The sequence below is a fragment of the Equus przewalskii genome, chromosome 18 (assembly GCF_037783145.1).
Source record: "Equus przewalskii isolate Varuska chromosome 18, EquPr2, whole genome shotgun sequence".
In the NCBI taxonomy this organism is placed as follows: domain Eukaryota; kingdom Metazoa; phylum Chordata; class Mammalia; order Perissodactyla; family Equidae; genus Equus; species Equus przewalskii.
Genome location: NC_091848.1, coordinates 36,101,993 through 36,120,242, shown reverse-complemented (window position 1 = coordinate 36,120,242; position 18,250 = coordinate 36,101,993). Strand labels below are relative to the sequence as shown.

Genomic DNA, 18,250 nt, shown 5'->3' with positions numbered 1-18,250 from the left:
TACCAAACAGAAAACAATAATTCTTAGCAATGTAAACACTAGTTTAACCCTACCTAACATAATTTCCAGTCTTTGTTTTAAAAGAATGCCAATAAATTTCAAGAGTACTCTTAGAAAAACTATAAAAACTGCATGCACTTTACAATAAATAGGAAGAGGTTCTTTAGTTTTTTTTTTTCAAATATTTCATACTCTTCATGTTGGTTCTAAGAACCTAGATAACGTCTCCCTCATAAAGTATTTTCAAAGGATATCTTTATGTTATTTGCAGGGTGTACTTTCAGTCTACCAAATTATGTTTCAAATGTCATCTTTGCCTAGAAAAGATTGCAAAAGATGAAGTTTTATGAATAATTGTCTCAATAATCCAGAAGAAACCCCCACAAAAATTGTCAAGAATATGAATTTCTAAGGCAATAAATAAAATTTAATATAAAAAGGAATCTAATCAAAACATAACCATTTTATAGTTATTTCATTATACCATGTACCTTAAGGTTACTTCCAAGTACAACCGTTCTAGAAAAGCCATGCATTGATAAAGAACACAATTCTCATTTAACTAAGATTACCTTTTTTAAAGCCCCATTTTTAAAGTTTCACTGAAATGTGTATGCTTACAAATGTTTGACTGTTTATGCTCCCATAGGCACTGCCTAATAAAAAGGCTACCTAAGCCCTTAAACGTAGTCAAGAAAAGCCCAAAGCAATGGAAGAATAAAACATAGCAAACATGAGGGCATAAAAATCTGAAATAAAAAATGCTTCAAGTCCTTTAGCATCTTTTAACTAGATCAGGCTTTCAGTAATTAGTCAAATCCAACTTTTACACTAGTTCTTCCTTTTGTGATTTAATGATGCTTTCTGAATGATGTTTAACTGCTTTGAAAATTAAAGTTACTAGAATTTTCTCTATCTAAATGATGGTCTAACGGTCTACTTTTCATGACCAGATCTATCCCAGGGAGGAATGACACCCCAACAAATTCAACCAACCACCCCAGAAACTGCACTATACAGGTCTTTCTAGAATATTTTTAGGCATTTCTAATTTCACCAAAAATCAAGCCAAAATCTTATAAACTTCGCAATTAATGTAGTTAATCCACTTAGTTGAGAAAGAAAATCCTACAAAGGAGTAATGAAATTCTTAAAAGATAGTTGACAAAAGTAAAATAAAGCCACCAAGTGAAAATTTCACCTGCCCTTGACCTTTTCAAATCACTTAACCAGTAAACATTTGTCAAACAAGAAACCGACCGCCTACCCACATTAGAAAACACAATAGTAAGTATTTTTATAAATTTCTTAAGACTATAAACCTCTAACGAGATAGAATTAACCTTTAAATCACCTGCCACGGGGAGACACCTTCCAAAAAATAACCTTATCACAGTGGGGATAACAAACTATCAAGCAACTATGTAATCCTTCCGCAAATTTACTAATAGAAATTAGTTTCTAATGTCAGTGAGCCACTAAACTAAAGGAAAAGCTGCTTTACTTTTACATGAATTTTTACTGAATACACATTAATTTTGTAGATAATCATAAAATATTTTGCACTATGATTATCAACATCACTCAGGCAAATTTTCAAATGATCTCCTCAAAGATGTCACAAGCATACTCTGATAAAGTACTTCAGTTTACAAATTGCTTTCACATGCCACATTTCATTTGACCTCCTACAATTTACCTGGGCAGGTACTATTGTTTGCCTCTGTTCCATAGATGATGAAACTGAGGTTCAAGAGGTTAACTACCCAAGGCTACATAACACCTAAGTGTCAAGGCAAAGACTTGAACCAGATCCTCTGTCTCCTAACAAATGTCTATTCTAACTTAGAACCACAGGAAAAGGTCATTCCCAAGTTAAAATATATTTACTGTTACTCTCAGCAATGTCCTGGGAGTCAAAAAAAAAAAAATCTTTGAAGTAAGTATGACATTAAAATGCTATCTACAATAATAGTTAACATGTAAATAAACAGAGAAAATTAAATTCAACTGATTTTTATAAGAAAAATTATTCTACCATGTTAACAAAGGGAACCCTAGGAAAGATTATAGGAATACCCATTTAAAAATTAAAGTTTATTTAAATTTGACTTTTTACAGTATCAATTCTTTGTGAACAAAAACATAGTGTTAAAAGATTATTAAAAAATAAGAGGGAATTGGAATTATTTTAATATGAAATATAAATACTCTCATTTAAAAACTTGTAAATGATCCATAAAAAGCCAGTTTATCTTTTGAGAGTTTTTACCTTATTCAACACTAGAGTCAATCATTCCTATCTCCTCTTCTAGAATACATGCCCAGAATTACACTAGGCACTAGACACAATGTAGAGGTGTCGCCACACATAAAAGAAATCATTTTTAATCTGATTGGGAAACTGAGATTTGCCATCAGAGTCAATCTGAAAACACCTCAAGAAGTGGGTGCAAAGGAGTCCAGCGATTTCTCCATAACTGAACTAGCTGTATTAAGTTTGAACAATTCATGAAAAATGTTTGTAGTGAGATTATTTTTTTAAAAAGTAGAAGTCGATTTACCAAGTTAACTCAGTATTTAGAAACACCAGTTTCTACTAATGTAGAATGGACATTTTCTTATTTGAGGCCAATGTATTCTATTAGAAAACTAGAGAATGTAAAAGCAGGACATTTTATCTTATCTTTCCTTTTCAACCTATGAATTAGAAACAGATTAAATTGGCTGCATAATACAAAGATTTTCAATATTGTTTTGAAAAATGTTTATTAATATTAAAATACAATTATATATTACTGGAATTATTAAACATCTTAAATATAAATAATCTATTAAACAAAGAAATCTTTAAAGACAATACCCAGAATTCATAACCTCATTTTAATTAACTACACATCAAAATTCTGTTTATGTGATAAATGCCTAGTAAATAGAACGCATTTATACTTGATATCCTTTTCAACTGGTTATGACTGACCTCCCAAAAACTTCCTAGGTGTCCAACACTGTGGTTTATAACTGAAGCAGACATTTATATAGTGCTTAAAAGTGTACAAGCATATATCCATATACCACTATTTTCAAAGCTGAAATAACCCACAAGATGGAGATGATGCAGGTTCACAAAAACTAAGGGACTTGAACTTCCAGTCTAGATAAGATGACATAGGTCCGTTTTTCCCTACCCCTCCTTACTAAGCACAACTATAAACCATAGAAATAACATAGGAGACAACCAAAGGAAAATTCTGGAAAGTACTAAGAAGGCAGCAAACTAGTTTGGGACTCCAGTACTGGAAAAACAAAAGAGCAACAGGGTGTTTTTCGTCCCTACACCCAACAGAAGAAGGCAACCCAGACTGGCATTTCCCAACCATCAATTTAGCAAAAGAAAGCAGACCAGAGAGTCACATTCCTCCCCCAAATTAAATGGGAATCTCTCTGCAATATCAGGCAAGGCAGATCAACTGGAAGGCCGGCCAACAAAGACTAAGGGAAGCAACTCTCCCTTCCCTGCCTGACCTGAGACTCCTGTTTTCTACCCAGAGGTAAGTGGGCAAAACTAAGGGACCTAGACAGAGCAAGCAGCTCAGTCTGAGCCAAGACTCTCCTCCCTCACTCAGGGCTGTGAAGACAGAGAAGAATGGGGTAGGGGGGATACCAGTAGGAGGATCCCACCACAATCCTCTCCCAGTAAGAGACACCCATAAGCTTGGCATGGGAAAATCCCTTCTGCTGCTTCAGGCAGCACCAGCAAGGACCAGTGGGAGTCTCAGCAGCATGAGATAAATCAAGCTGACCACAAAGGCTCTGAAAATTAAACCGCCACTGGAACCACAGCCCACAAAAGTGGGCCAAGATTTGTATGCTAAACCTAAACAGGGTGACTGCTAAAACAAAAAATGTAAATAGGGCCCAGAGGCTCCCAACATAATAGGTAAAATGAAAATTACCCAAGAAAATAACAACATGATTGAGAAAAGATAATCAACTAAGGCCAACAGAGAGATGAATCTAACGTTAGAATCATTTGATAATGGAATCATTTGATAAAGCAACTATAACAAAAATGTTTCAGCAATCAATTTTACATTCTCTTGAAACAAGTGAAAAAGTAGAAAATCTCAGCAAAGAAACAGAAGTTTTTAAAAAAAAGCAAAGAGCTAAAAAAGTACAACAGAAAATTTTAAAACTTGCTGGATAGGCTCAATACAAACATGGAGATGACAGGGAAGTGAATCATTGAACTGACGACAGAAAAACAGAACTCACCCAATCTGAACAACAGAGAAAACAGACTGAAAAAAACTAACAGACTCTTGGGAAGTGTGGAGCAATAACAAAAGAGCCAACATTCATATCACTGGAGCCCCAGAAAGAAAGGAGATAGAGAGGGGGCCTGAAATAGTGTTTCAAGAAATGATGGCTGAAAACTTCTCAAATGTGGTAAATGCAAACTTACAGATCCAAAAAACTGAACCAACTCAAAACAAAGTAAATCCAAAGAAATTCTACACCAAGACACATCATAATTAAATGTTCAAAAACTAAAGACAACGAAAAAACTTTGAAGGCAGCCAGACAGAAATAATATATCACCTATAATGGAACAACGATTCAAACAACACCAGATTTCTCACCTGAAATCAGAGACCAAAAAAAGCGGCAGAGTATTTTTTTAATACTAGAAAAAAAGAGAACCGCCAACCAAGAATTCTATACCCAATGTAATTATTCTTCTGGAATTCCTTAGTCGGTTCAGGCTGCTATAACAAAATACCACAGAATGAGTGGCTTATAAACAACAGAAATTTACTTCTCACAGTTCTAGAAGGCTGGAAGTCCAAGATCAGGGTGCCAGCATGGTCAGGTAAAGGCCCTCTTCCAGGCTGCAACTTCTCTTTGTATCCTCACATGGCAGAAAAGGGGCAAGTGAGCTCTCTCTGGCCTCTTTTATAACAGCACTAATCCCATTTGTGAGAGCTTCCCACTCATCTGACCTAATAACCTCCCAAAGACCTCAACTCCTAATGCCATCATATTGGGCATTAGGATTTCAACACATGAATTTTAGGGGAATACATTCAGACCTCAGCAAGGGACAAAGGGAAACTTTGTAAAAGCATTCTCAAAAGAAGAAAAACTAAAAGAATGTGTCACTAGCAGCCCAACACATAAAGACTGGCTGTAGAACATTTCCCAAACAACAGGAAGAACAGAAATATAGGTATACACAACATACTATCTTTTCCATCATTAGTCTTATAGATCATACTTGATGATTGAAACAAAAATTGTAACACTGTCTGATACTCAAGACAATTATATTTAAAACTTGAGAAGGTAAAACAGAAGTTTCCACACTTCAGTCAAAGTAGTAAAATGTTGATATCAATACATTGTTTGAGTCACATATGCATTCTGTAATAACTACAACCACCACTACAAAAACTATACCAAGACAGGGGGCCAGCCCCATGGCCGAGTGCTTAAGTTCGAGGGCTCTGCTGCAGGCGGGCCAGTGTTTCATCGGTTCGAATCCTGGGTGCAGACATGGTACTGCTCATCAAGCCACGCTGAGGTGGCGTCCCACATGCCACAACTAGAAGGACCCACAACTAAGAATATACAACTATATAGCAGGGGGTTTTGGGGAGAAAAAGGAAAAAAGTAAAATCTTTAAAAAAAAAAAAACTATATCAAGACAGACTCAAGAACATTATAAATAAATCTTTTACAAATTATAAAAGATGAAATCGTAGAAAATGTTCTAGTAACCTCCAAGAAGGTAAGAAAAGAGAAACAAAAATGAAAAGCAAAGAAAATAAACAAAAAAACAAATAATAAAATGGCAGACTTAAGTGCCAATTACCTTAAATGCAGATTGTCTAAATAAAATAATCAAAAGACAGACTGGCAGAGTAGATTTTTCTAAATGGCCCAACTATACATTGCTAACAAGAAATTCAATAACATATGTTGAAAGTAAAAGAATGGAAAAGCTGTAACAATATTTTTATATATTTTTTTTTTTAAAAAAAGCAAAGTGGCTATATTAATAACAGTAAACCAACAGGGTCTAATTGATCTATATAGAACACTCTACCCAACAACAGCAGAACACACATTTCTTTTCAAGCATCCATGGAACACTTGCCAAGACAGGCCATATTCTGGGCCATAAAACAAACCTTAACAATTTAAAAGAACCAAAATAACACAGAGTGCATTCTCTGACCGTAATGGACTCAAACCAGAAATAAGAGAAAGACAACAGGAAAATCTCTAAATACACAGAAATAAAACAATACACCTTTAAAAAATTCCATGGATCAAAGAGAATCTCAAAGAAAAATTTTAAATATACACATAAAAATGAATGAAAATAAGAACATGACGTCAAAATATGTGGGATGCAGCTAAAGCAGTAGTTAGAAAGAAATTTATAGCACTAAGTGCTTACATTAGAAATGAGGAAAGATCTCAAACCAATAACCTAATTACCTGCCATAAGAAACTTAAAAAAAAAAAGAGAGCACAAATAAAAACCCAAAGCAAGCAGTAGGAAGGAAATAATAAAGAGCAGAAACCAATGAAATTAAAAATAGAGAAAAAATCAATGAAGCAAAAATTTTAAAGCTTCCAACATGACTAACAAAAATAAAGAGAGACACAAATCACCAATATCAGGATTGATATAGGGATATCACTACAGATCTTCCAGCAACTAAAAAGTTAATACAAGAATACTACAAAACAACTTTACACTTTTAAATTCTACACTTAAAAGAAAGACCAATTTCTCAAAATCATGCTACTGAAACTAAACCAAGATAAAATCAATAATCTAAATAGCTCTCTACTTGTTAAAGAAGAATGTATTCTTAATTTAAAAGCTCCCAAAAAAGAAACCTCCAGACTCAGATAGCTTCACTGCAGAGTTCTACCAAAAATTTAATGAAGAATTAATACCAATTGTTCACAAACTCCTCCCCAAAATAGGAGTTTTTGGGGGAACATTTCTCAATTCATTTTATGAGGTCAGTATTACTGATACCAAAATGAGATAAAGACATCACAAGAAAAGAAAATGGCAAGCCATTAACTCTTACAAATACAGACACAAAAATCTTCAACAAAATACTAGCATACTGAATTCACTAACACATAAAAACAACTATGCGCCAGGACCAAATAAGACTTATCTCAGGAATGAGACATTGGTTTAACATTTGAAAATCAATTAATATACCATATCAATAGAATAAAGGACAAAAACCTTTTTAATAAATCAGCTCAGAAGATGCAGAAAAACATGTGATGAGTTCCAACACCCTTACACAACAAAAACACCCAACAAATTATGAACAGAAGGAAATTTCCTCAACCTTGATCAACGAATAGAAGTGGGAGTCCAGAAATAAATATCTACATTTATGGTCACCTGATTTTTTTAAGATTTTATTTTTCCTTTTTCTCCCAAAGCAACACCCCCCCCCCCAATACATAGTTGTGTATTTTTAATTGTGGGTCCTTCTAGTTGTGGCATGTGGGACGCTGCCTCAGCATGGCTTGACAAGCAGTGCCATGTCCGCGCTCAGGATTCGAACTGGCAAAACCCTGGGCCGCCAAAGCAGAGCGCACGAACTTAACCACTCAGCCGCCAGGCCAGCCCCTATGGTCACCTGATTTTTGACAGGGTGCCCAAACAATGCAGCAGATAAAGAAAAGTCTCTTCAACAAATAGTGCTGAGATTAACAGATATCCACATGCAAAAGAATGAAGTTGGACCCCTTCCTCACCATATACAAAAATTAACTCTAAATGGATTAAAGACCTTTATGTAAGAGCTAAAGCTATAAAACTGTTAGAAGAAAATATATCAGTAAATCTTTGTGACCCTGGATAAGGCAAAGCCTTCTTAAATATGACTTCAAAAATACAAGCAAGAAAAGAAAAAAATAGATAAATTTGACTTCATCAAAGTGTAAAACTGTTATAATAGCATCAAAAAGAATAAAATACTTATGACTAAACTTAACCAAGGAGGCAAAAGACTTGTACACTGAAAACTACAAAACATACAAAATACATAAAGAACTCGTACATCTCAACAACAAAAAAACTAACAACCCAATTAAAAAATGGGCAAAAGATATGAACAGACATTTTCCCAAAGAAGATGTACAGGTGGCCAACAGGCACATGAAAAGATGTTCAACATCACTAACTATCACGGAAATGCAAATCAAAACTACAATGAAATATCACCTCACTCTGGTCAGAATGGCTATAATTAACAAGACAGGAAACTAAGTTTTGGAGAGGACATGGAGAGAAGGGAACCCTCATACACTGTTGGTAGGAGTGCAAACTGGTGCAGCCACTATGGAAAACAGTATGGAGATTCCTCAAAAAGTTAAAAATAGATCTACCATATGATCCAGCCATCCCACTGCTGTGTATTTATCCAAAGAACATGAAAATACAAATGAATAAAGATATATGCACCCGTATATTCATCCCAGCATTATTCACAATAGCCAAGACTTGGAAGCAACTTAGGTGCCCATCAAGGAAAGAACGGATAAAGAAGATGTGGTATATATACATATGGAACACTACTCAGCTGTAAGAAATGATGACATCCAGACATTTGTGACAACATGGATGGATCTTAAGGGCATTATGCTAAGTGAAATAAGTCAGAGGGAGAAAATCAAATACCATACAATCTCACTCATAAGTAGAAGATTAAAAAAAACGACAAACACACACATAGAAATAGAGATTGGATTGGTGGTTACCAGAGGGGAAATAGAGAGGAGGGAGAAAGGAGTGATTAGGCACATGTGTGTAGTGATGGACTGTAATTAGTCTTTGGGTGGTGAACATGTTGTAATCTACACAGAAATATATAATGATGTATACCTGAAATTTATATAATATTATAAACCATTGTTACTGCAATAAAAAAAAGAGTTTAAAAAATCAAAAAAAAATTTCATATGGAAATTAAAAGGACCCTGAATAGTCAATCATGAAAAGAACAACAGAGTTGGGGGTGTCACACATCCTGGCTGTAATGTTACTTTGTCCTGACACCTCTTTGGAATTGTGGAAGAAGAGAATACATGAGAAACTTAGAGTTAAATTAATTCAGCTTTGGAGGTACAAAGGAGCTACTCATTTCAATGAAAGAAGTAACAGGCTGTTTGAGACTGCTGAAAAAGAAAACCTAGACTCTACTCAACCATCTATGCGAGACTCTCTGGGCTAAATCGGAACAGAATCATCAATTGAGATGAGACAACTTTCTATTTTAATTTCACTGACCTGTTAATTTCTTTCTGGGGAAAAGAAATTTTATTTTTCACCATAAAAAAAAAACTACAAAACATCGATGAAATAAATTAAAACACAAATAAAGTGAAGGACATCTCATGTTCATGGACTGTTAAAATGTCCATACTACCCAAAGAAATCTACAGATTCAACGCAATCCCTATCAAAATCTCAAGGGTATTTTTTCAGAAATACAAAAAGCAACCTTAAAATTCATACGAAACCACAAAGAACCCCAAATAGCCAAAACAATCTCAAGAACAAAGCCGGAGGCCTCGCATTTACTAATTTCAAAACATATTACAAAGCTATAATAACTAAAACAGTATAACACTAGCATAAAGACATACATACAGATCAATGGAACCAAATAGAGCCCAGAAATAAACCCACACATATACAGACAACAGATCTTCAACAAGGGTACCCAAAATACGCAATGGGGAGAAAATCAGCTGTTCCACAAATGGTGTTGGGAAAACTAAATATCCACATGCAAAAGAATGATTATACTACACACAAAAATCAACTCAAAATGGATTAAAGACTTGAACGTAAGACTTGAAACTCTAAAACTCCTAAAAGAAAACATAGAGGGAAAGGTTCATGACATTGGTTTTCGCAATGAATTCTTGGATATGACTCAGCAATTCCACTCCTAGGTTTATACCCAAGAGAACTGAAAACGAATGTTCACATAAACACTTACATATGAATGTTCATAGCAGCAATATTCACAATAGCCAAAAAGTGGAAACAAACCAAGTGTCGGTCAACTGATGAATGGACAGACAAAATGTGATACATCCATACAATAGAATGCAAAGGAATAAAAAGAAATGAACTCCTGACACACACTACATCATGTAACATTATGCTAAGTGAAAGAAGTCAGACATAAAAGACCACCTATTATATGATTCCATTCATATGAAATGTCCAGAATAAGCAAATCCATACAGGCAGAAAGCAAATTAGTGGTTGCCAGGGGCTAGGATGAATAGGGAATGGAGAGTGACTTTTAATGGATAGAGTTTTTTTTCAGAGTGATGAAAATGTTCTAAAATTGATTATGGTGATGGCTGCACAACTCTGTGAATACACTGAAAACCACTAAATTGCATACTCTGGACGCATACATCATATGGTACATAAGTTATATCTCAATACTGCTGTTTAAGAAAAACTACGATGCCTAGAATTTGCTTCAAAACAATATGGAAGACCTAAATAAATGGAGAGACATCCCAGGGTCATGGACTGAGAATCTCTATAGAATAAAGAAATTCTCTCCAAACTGAATTATAGATTTATACAATTCTTATGAAAATTCCAGCAAGATTTTTTTTTGCATAGCCAAGATTATTCTAAAATTTATAATGAAAAGACAAAGGAACTACAATAGCTAAACTAATCTTGACAAAGTGGAAAGAATACTCTATCCAATGTTAAGGCTTACTATACAGTTATAAAAATCAAGACACTGTGGTACTGACAGAGGGAAAGACACATATATCAATGGAACAGAACAGAGAACCCAAAAACAGACCAACACAAACATGCCCAACTGATTTCTGACAAAGGGGCAAAAACAATTCAATGGAGGAAGGATAGTCTTTTCAACAAATAGTGCTGCAACAATTGGACATCCATAGGCCAAAAGAAAAGTCTTAACCTGAACCTCACAACCATATGCAAAAATTAATTCGAAACAGATCGTGAATTTAAACATAAAACTACAGAACTTTTAGAAAGAAACACAGGAGAGATCTTTCAGTACCTAAAGAAAAGGGTTCCTGGACGTGGCACCAAAAGCATGCTCCACGAAAAAAAATAAACCATGCTTCAACAAAGTGAAAAACATTTGTCCTGTGCAAGACAAATTGTTAAAAAGATGAAAAGATAAGCTACAGACGGAGAGAAAATGTTTGCAAACCATGTATCTAAAAAAGGTCTTATATATAGAATATATAAAGAACTCTAAAAACTCAACAGTTTTTACCAAATATTCTGATTAGAAAATTAGCAGGGGCCGGCCTGGTGGCACAGCAGTTAACTGTGCATGCTCTGCTTCGGCAGCCCGGGGTTCACGTGTTCGGATCCCGGGTGCAGACAGGGCACTGCTTGGCAGGCCATGCTGTGGTAGGCGTCCCACATATAAAGTAGAGGAAGATGGGCACGGATGTGAGCTCAGGACCAAGTCTTCCTCAGCAAAAAGAGGAGGATTGGCAGCAGATGTTGGCTCAGGGCTAATCTTCCACAAAAAATAAATAAATAAAATTAGCAAAAGACAAAAACAGACAGCAAATAAGTACAAATAAAGATATTCAATATCATTAGCCATTAAGGAAACACAAATTAAAGCTACAATAAGATATCACTATATACTTACTGGAACAGCTAAAATAAAAAATAGTGATAATAAATGCTGGCAGATGCAGAAAAAGTAGATCTCTCATACATTAATGACAGGTATGTAAAATGGTCCAGCCACACTGGAAAACAGTTTGGAACTTTCTTATAAAACTAAACATGCACTTGCCATTCAACCCAGGAAGCTCACTCTTGGGCATTTATCTCAGAGAAAGGAAAACTTTCGTTTACACAGAATTCTTTACACGAATGTTCATAACTGCTTTATTCTTAATAGCAAAATACTGAATATATCAAAAGTCCTTCAACAGTTGAATGGTTAAACAAAGTATGTATTAATATATTATTATACATCATTTTTGAAATGATGAAACTACCGAGCTGGAGAATACGTTGCCGGGGACAGGGAGGGGTTCAGGGTAGAGTGCAAATATAAAGTAGTGAACAAGACGGGTTTTCCTTGTGGTGATGGTACAGTTCTGTACTTTCGCTCTGGTAGTAGTTACATGAATTTATATATGGGAGAAAACTGCATAAAACTATGTGTATATACCAATGAACGCAGGTTAAAAAAAACTGATGAAAAATGAGTAAGTTCGGCAGTTTAGTTAACAGTAATATAGTAATGTCAATTTCCTGGTTTTGATGTCTTACGAAAGCTTTATAAGAAGTCATCATTGGGGAAAAGCTGGGTAAAGGATACAAAGGACCCTACTAATTTTGCACTTCTTCTGAGTCTATAACTATTTCAAAATAAAGTTAAAAAAATATATGAGAGGGGAGAAAAAGGGTAGAGGTAAAGATGAAATAAGCCTGGCCATTAACTGCTGACTTGAAGGTAGGTCATGAGTATATGGAGGTTCATAATACTATTCTAACTATTTTTTTATCTACTTAAATTTTTCCAAAATAAAAGGTTAACAAAAATATAAGGAAGCTACATATCAAAATATTAACAGCAATTTCTCCAGTTGATTTTTTCTTTTTGCTAATAATGGATTTTAAATTTTTCCTATAAATTTCTTATATAGAACAATTTTTTTTAAAAGATTTTATTTTTTCCTTTTTCTCTCCAAAGCCCCCCAGTACCAGTTGTATATTCTTCGTTGTGGGTCCTTCTAGTTGTGGCATGTGGGACGCTGCCTCAGCGTGGTTTGATGAACAGTGCCATGTCCGCACCCAGGATTCGAACCAATGGAACACTGGGCTGCCTGCAGCGGAGCGCGCGAACTTAAGCACTCGGCCACGGGGCCAGCCCCAATATAGAACAATTCTTAAAGAAACCTTTGCCCATATGGTCTTCTATCTTGTTTTACTCATTCTTAAAAAGTAGCACTACAGAAAAAAAAAATTTTTAAATAAAAAGAACCCCATTGATACTTCTTCCTTTAACAACTCACTGCTTAATTTGAAAATTATTTAATCTAAATACCCAATTTGTATTTCATCCAATTATATTTCACCTGAAAGTTCCAATATCTTTTTCTAAAATTAACCAAAAGGATCTTGCGAGAATAGATTTACAATCAGCACAATAACTCACCATTATAGTCATCCTCACACAACAGATGTCTATATTCAAGACACCCTAAGACATTTTAACTATTCCAGTTGGGTTTGAATTTGAAATGTTACTCAGGTTATCATAATTAACTTTAAACTGTTTTGTTTAAAAATTGTGTGTGATCATTTTAAATTTTTCAAACATTTTTTTAAAAAGCAGATGCTGGGGGCTGGCCCGGTGGCTGAGTGGTTCAGTTCCCGTGCTCCATTTCGGCGGCCCAGGGTTTCGCAGGTTCGGATCCTAGGCACGGACACGGCCCCGCTCATCAGGCCATGCTGAGGCAGTGTCCCACATAGCACACCCAGAAGGACCTATCACTAGAATATACAACTATGTACTGGGGGGATTTGGGGAGAAAAAGGAGAAAGAAAACAAAAAAAAGATTGGCAACGGTTGTTAGCTCAGGTGCCAATCTTAAAAAAAATAATAAAAATAAAAATAAATAAAAAGCAGATGCTGAAAAGTTTACAGTGGTTACAAAACCATGCTGAAGAATTCAACAAACACATGTGAACCTGAAAAAGTAACAATAATGCACTGAATACTGAAAAGAGATTCGCATGACAATTATTTTTTACTTTGATTATTTAAATTTATTTGTATATCAAGCAACAATAATATAATATCGTTCCCCTCAGTAATCATTAAAGTTAATTTTAATTAAATAAGTAAATTAAAATTAAATTATAACAGAAATAACAAGAGACCTGAGCTCTGCACTACCTGTGGGACCTTGGGTAAATCACAATCTCTCTGAAACTCCTTATCTACATACTGAAAGAGTCATACTTGTTAATCTTCCAACTCCAAAATCCTGTGTACTGATGCTCTAAAATATACTTCATAACCTTTGACCCATGATCATCGTATGACAACTTTGGAGAAAGATTTATAACAGATGTGAATACAGAGATGCCAATTACATTATAAATAACTTTCATAGGTAGAATATTATTCTCACCAGATCAGATCAGGGTTTCTCAACATCAGCACTACTGACACTGTGCACTGGATAAGTCTTTGTTGTGGGGGCTGATCATGTGCATTGTAGGATGTTTAGCATCTACCCACTAGAAACCAGTAAGATCTCCCAGACTGACAACCAAAAATATCTCCAGACATTGCTAAAATCACCTCTGGTGGAGAACCATTGTATTAGATTAAAAATTTCCAGGGTTCTTAGGAGATGGGAAGGAGAAAGAAAAGGGATTATTTTTGTGATATAAGAGGAAAGGCTAGGAATGAACAAAACAAAAAGGTCCAATTTCAACTCAGGTACTATAAAAAGAAAAGGTACTCTTTTGTACTAGGCCTACTGAAAAACATGTTGACAAAACACTGTTGTGTATAACTAATGTAGTAATAATAATGAGAATAAGAGTACATAAAGCTGAGGAGAAAATCCACAGGTATTCCATCTGTACTTTTTTAGGCATGGTCAACAAAAAGAGCCAAAGGTTTTTTAATCAGAGATTAATGAAGTTAACATAATTCCTCTTCTCCCTAGCACTTGTGAGGACGCTAAACATTCTCAAGTTACCTGCTATTCTCTAACCACTGAGAATACTCACTGAAAAACACATCCACGCGCAGTTAAATATAATAAGCATCTATCAGTTTTAATCAAGTGTAAAGCGCTACAAATGCCGTGAAAAGTAACATTGAGGACTATCCTCAAATCCTCTAGTAGTTAAAGGCCAAAGACATTCAGTGTGGGGAAACCACATTTAAATGTTACAAAAGAAAATTAAACATTCACACATTCACTTTTTGGCTCTTTAATACTCACTATAAAATCAACTCAGCCATATTTTCCACCAAACAGACAAATACCCAGTTTCCTTAGTCTATTCTTGGATAGGTCACCAGACTGGGAATAAGAGACCCAGATCTATTCCCAGCTGCAAAACAGACTGGTAATCTCAAGCAAATTATTCACTCAGGTTAAGGTTCTACACCCGTTTCATGCTGACAACACTGAAAATCTGCCCAGAAACAAGCACAGAGAAACCCAGGACTTCCTCCTGCACCCAAAGGACAACTGCAAACGTATTTTTAGATTTATTAAATCTAAAAATCTGAATAGGATTTTATTTATAGCAACATTTAACATACTTGAAATTTCAAAACCGTGGTGCCTTTACCATTGCCCTCTATAAAATTAATAAGAAACGCTTTTTTCACATCACGCCCAATTTTGCAAAACTCCATATGCAAACTACACAAATCATAGTTATTATGTAAAACAAAAACAAAAAGCTCTTTTTAATTCAAGCTCTTGGGAAGGGCTTTAACTTTTGCATTTCCTAACTGTATCTTTTAGTCTACTACACGAGCAGCCTTTCCTGGCACTGTGAAAAGTGCTCCACAAAGTCTGGAGAGGAAAAGTTTGCCCCATAGCCTAATTCTGGAAAGGCCTTAGGACCGTTCTTACCACGCAGGTTTTACCAGTGTAACCTATGTCCGGGCACACGCGGACAGTTTTTGCTCTTGATACCAAGTGAAAAACTGTCTAGTAGACCAAGTTAGCCGTCTGACCTTTTCGCACGCCACAAAACTGTAAACATAACGCAGTCCAATAGGAGATTTGGAGGAAACAGGGTTAGGAGGGAAAGGGGGTGTCAGTTGACGCTCGGCGGCCCCGCGGTCAGGAGACACTTGTTAGCGGCCGAGACCCACTCACAAAGTTTGCCATCGCGCTGGCGAAGGGGCCCGACTGCGCCGCGGCCCGGACCCGGAAGACGGGTGTCTGGGAGGCCCAGCACCCGCCAAGGCCGGGGCTCACCAGCCGCCCGGACAGGACCAGCCCCGGCTTCTCCACGCTCCGCCGCCGCCTGCCTGCACACGGGCGCACTCACGCACGCGCGCGCACACTCACACACGTACACACACAACAAAAGGAAGCCGCGCGAGCCGCGCGCGGAGCTCTGCTCCGGGCGCTCAGAAAGCCCCTCCTCCCGGCCCCCAGCGCGCAGCCTGGGCCTGCTCACTCGCTGGAGCGCCCCCCGAGGGCCCGTGGGTGCGCGGAGCCCGGAGGCCCGGGCCGGCTCTGCTCGGCCGCGCTCGCGGGCGGCGGCGGCGGGACCCTGGGCCCACCACCCGCGCAGCTCCGCCCGCCGCCGGCTGAGCGCCGGCAAATCCCGCCCGTGCGGCTGCCAGACCGGCCTGGGCTGCAAAAGCCCAGGGAACAGGTAGGCTGCTTGCTTCTTGGGGTTCTTGAGAAAGAAAACTATTACGCTTCGGTATCCGTGGTAACGTTCCCCACCCCTACAAACCAGGCGATGTTTAAGCCCCTTTCCTTACCGAACCACTAATCAAAAGTAGTATCCAACACAACACTCCTTACAGTAAGAAATCTTTCTGTAACCTCTTCCTTAATCCTTCCTCTCACTCAGACTTCTCCACACCTAAATGCACTCATTTCAGCTTGCCCTTGCCTTCTTGTTTTTAACCTAAGAGCTGCATTTTCCCAAAAGAATAATCTTCCCTAAACCATCTTTCCCATTTTACTCTTTTGAAATTTACTTTTCTAATAGTAACAAGCTTCCTCATAAATAAATCCCTTCCATTACATCTCCCACTCACCTATTCAAAACCTCTTACAACTAACTTTTATAATTTTTATCAGCTGCTACCAAATCACTTCATAAATAACTTTCTCGAACACTGCATCTTTTGTCTGTTCCCTCATTCCCTCAAAGCTAACATTCCCCACTTAACACACAAATTTGCCCCAAATTGCCCTCAAATTTTGTGAACCTATTCCAGAGTGGCCACCACAGTCACTGAAAAATCCATTTCCTAAGCATACCCCCAATAACTCGACGACCTTTTCGAATATTCTCTACCAATTCATATGAATCACTCATAATTCAAGACTACCATGCCCATGTCAATAAAGACTCTAATTGCAGAACCTAATCAAATTAATACATTATCTCTACCATTATATGTATCGATACATGCAGGTGTGTATGTGTTGACAAGCACACATATACAGGACCCTGCAAAACGTTAAGTGGGTATTTCTTTCTAACCCCTTGGATATTGGCTATTCTCGAGTTTATAAGGAAAACTCCTCCATGCCAACCAAGATTTTCAGGCAACCAACCCCTATCTTGTGAAGTCATTCATCTATGTTAAACTAATATAATCATCACTTAAAACATACTCTCTCCGTTTCTACTATAATCATTCCCAACACTTGCCTTAAGATAACCATCAGTAGTCTAACCTGCACAATCCACCCAAATAATCAGAACATACCCCCACTCGCCAAGGCCCAGCTATGTCTGAAGCAGGTCCTGGAAACAGTCCTAGATGAATCAGGCAGGTTAACAGCAAAGCTGTGAGTTAGGCAAAGTGACATCCTAGGGCCTCTTAGGCCTTCGAAGCTCTGGGTCTCCACAGGTTCTTCATCAGTAAATTTGGTGACTGACTAGATGTAGAAGTAAGGAAGGTGGAAAACAGTGACGAATGACCCAGGGCTAGGTTCTGAAACTAATCCTGAAGCAAAGCTGCACTGGGATGGAACATCAATACTAGGTATTTTGAGCCATCATGTATTTCTTACTGCCACTTCACGTTTCTGCCCTAAATAGGCTCTCTCTGAAAGATGGAGTAACATCAAAATCCCTGATCTGAACAGGGAAGGTCAGAAAGTATTCTTTGCTCAGAGGCTGAAAGAGTTAGTTAATTATGTGAGGAATATAATGCAAATATGAAGGGTTGGGATGCATATAGCATTGGTCCCTTAATGGTTTAAAATGACAGTTACCAGAACCACAGCAAGGCACTGATGGATAATCGCAAAAACCACAGTTCGGCAAGCACTTGAGAGTCAAGACTTTGATAATACAAGGGAAAAGTTGACAGAAGACAAAGTCTGACAAAAATAACTACTACTGCAGAACTGGTCAAGCAAAAGTCTGAGAGCAGAGACACAAGCCAAAGAATAAGAGGCC

General features: G+C 37.0%; 1 protein-coding gene across 14 annotated transcripts in view; it reads right to left on the bottom strand.

Moving 5' to 3' along the window:
- The window catches only part of ZNF148 (zinc finger protein 148), a 112,813-nt gene that overhangs the window by 82,514 nt on the left and 12,049 nt on the right, over positions 1–18,250 (bottom strand). The window contains exon 1 of one of the 14 annotated variants that reach the window (XM_008518383.2): positions 15,970–16,366. The exons of 10 other annotated variants lie outside the window; for them this stretch is intronic. The gene's annotated coding sequence lies outside the window, so the exon portion shown is untranslated. Of the gene's footprint in view, positions 1–14,247; positions 16,367–18,250 lie in introns of those variants that run through there. 3 more of the 14 variants (XM_008518385.2, XM_070583645.1, XM_070583642.1) reach the window with 3 other exon arrangements.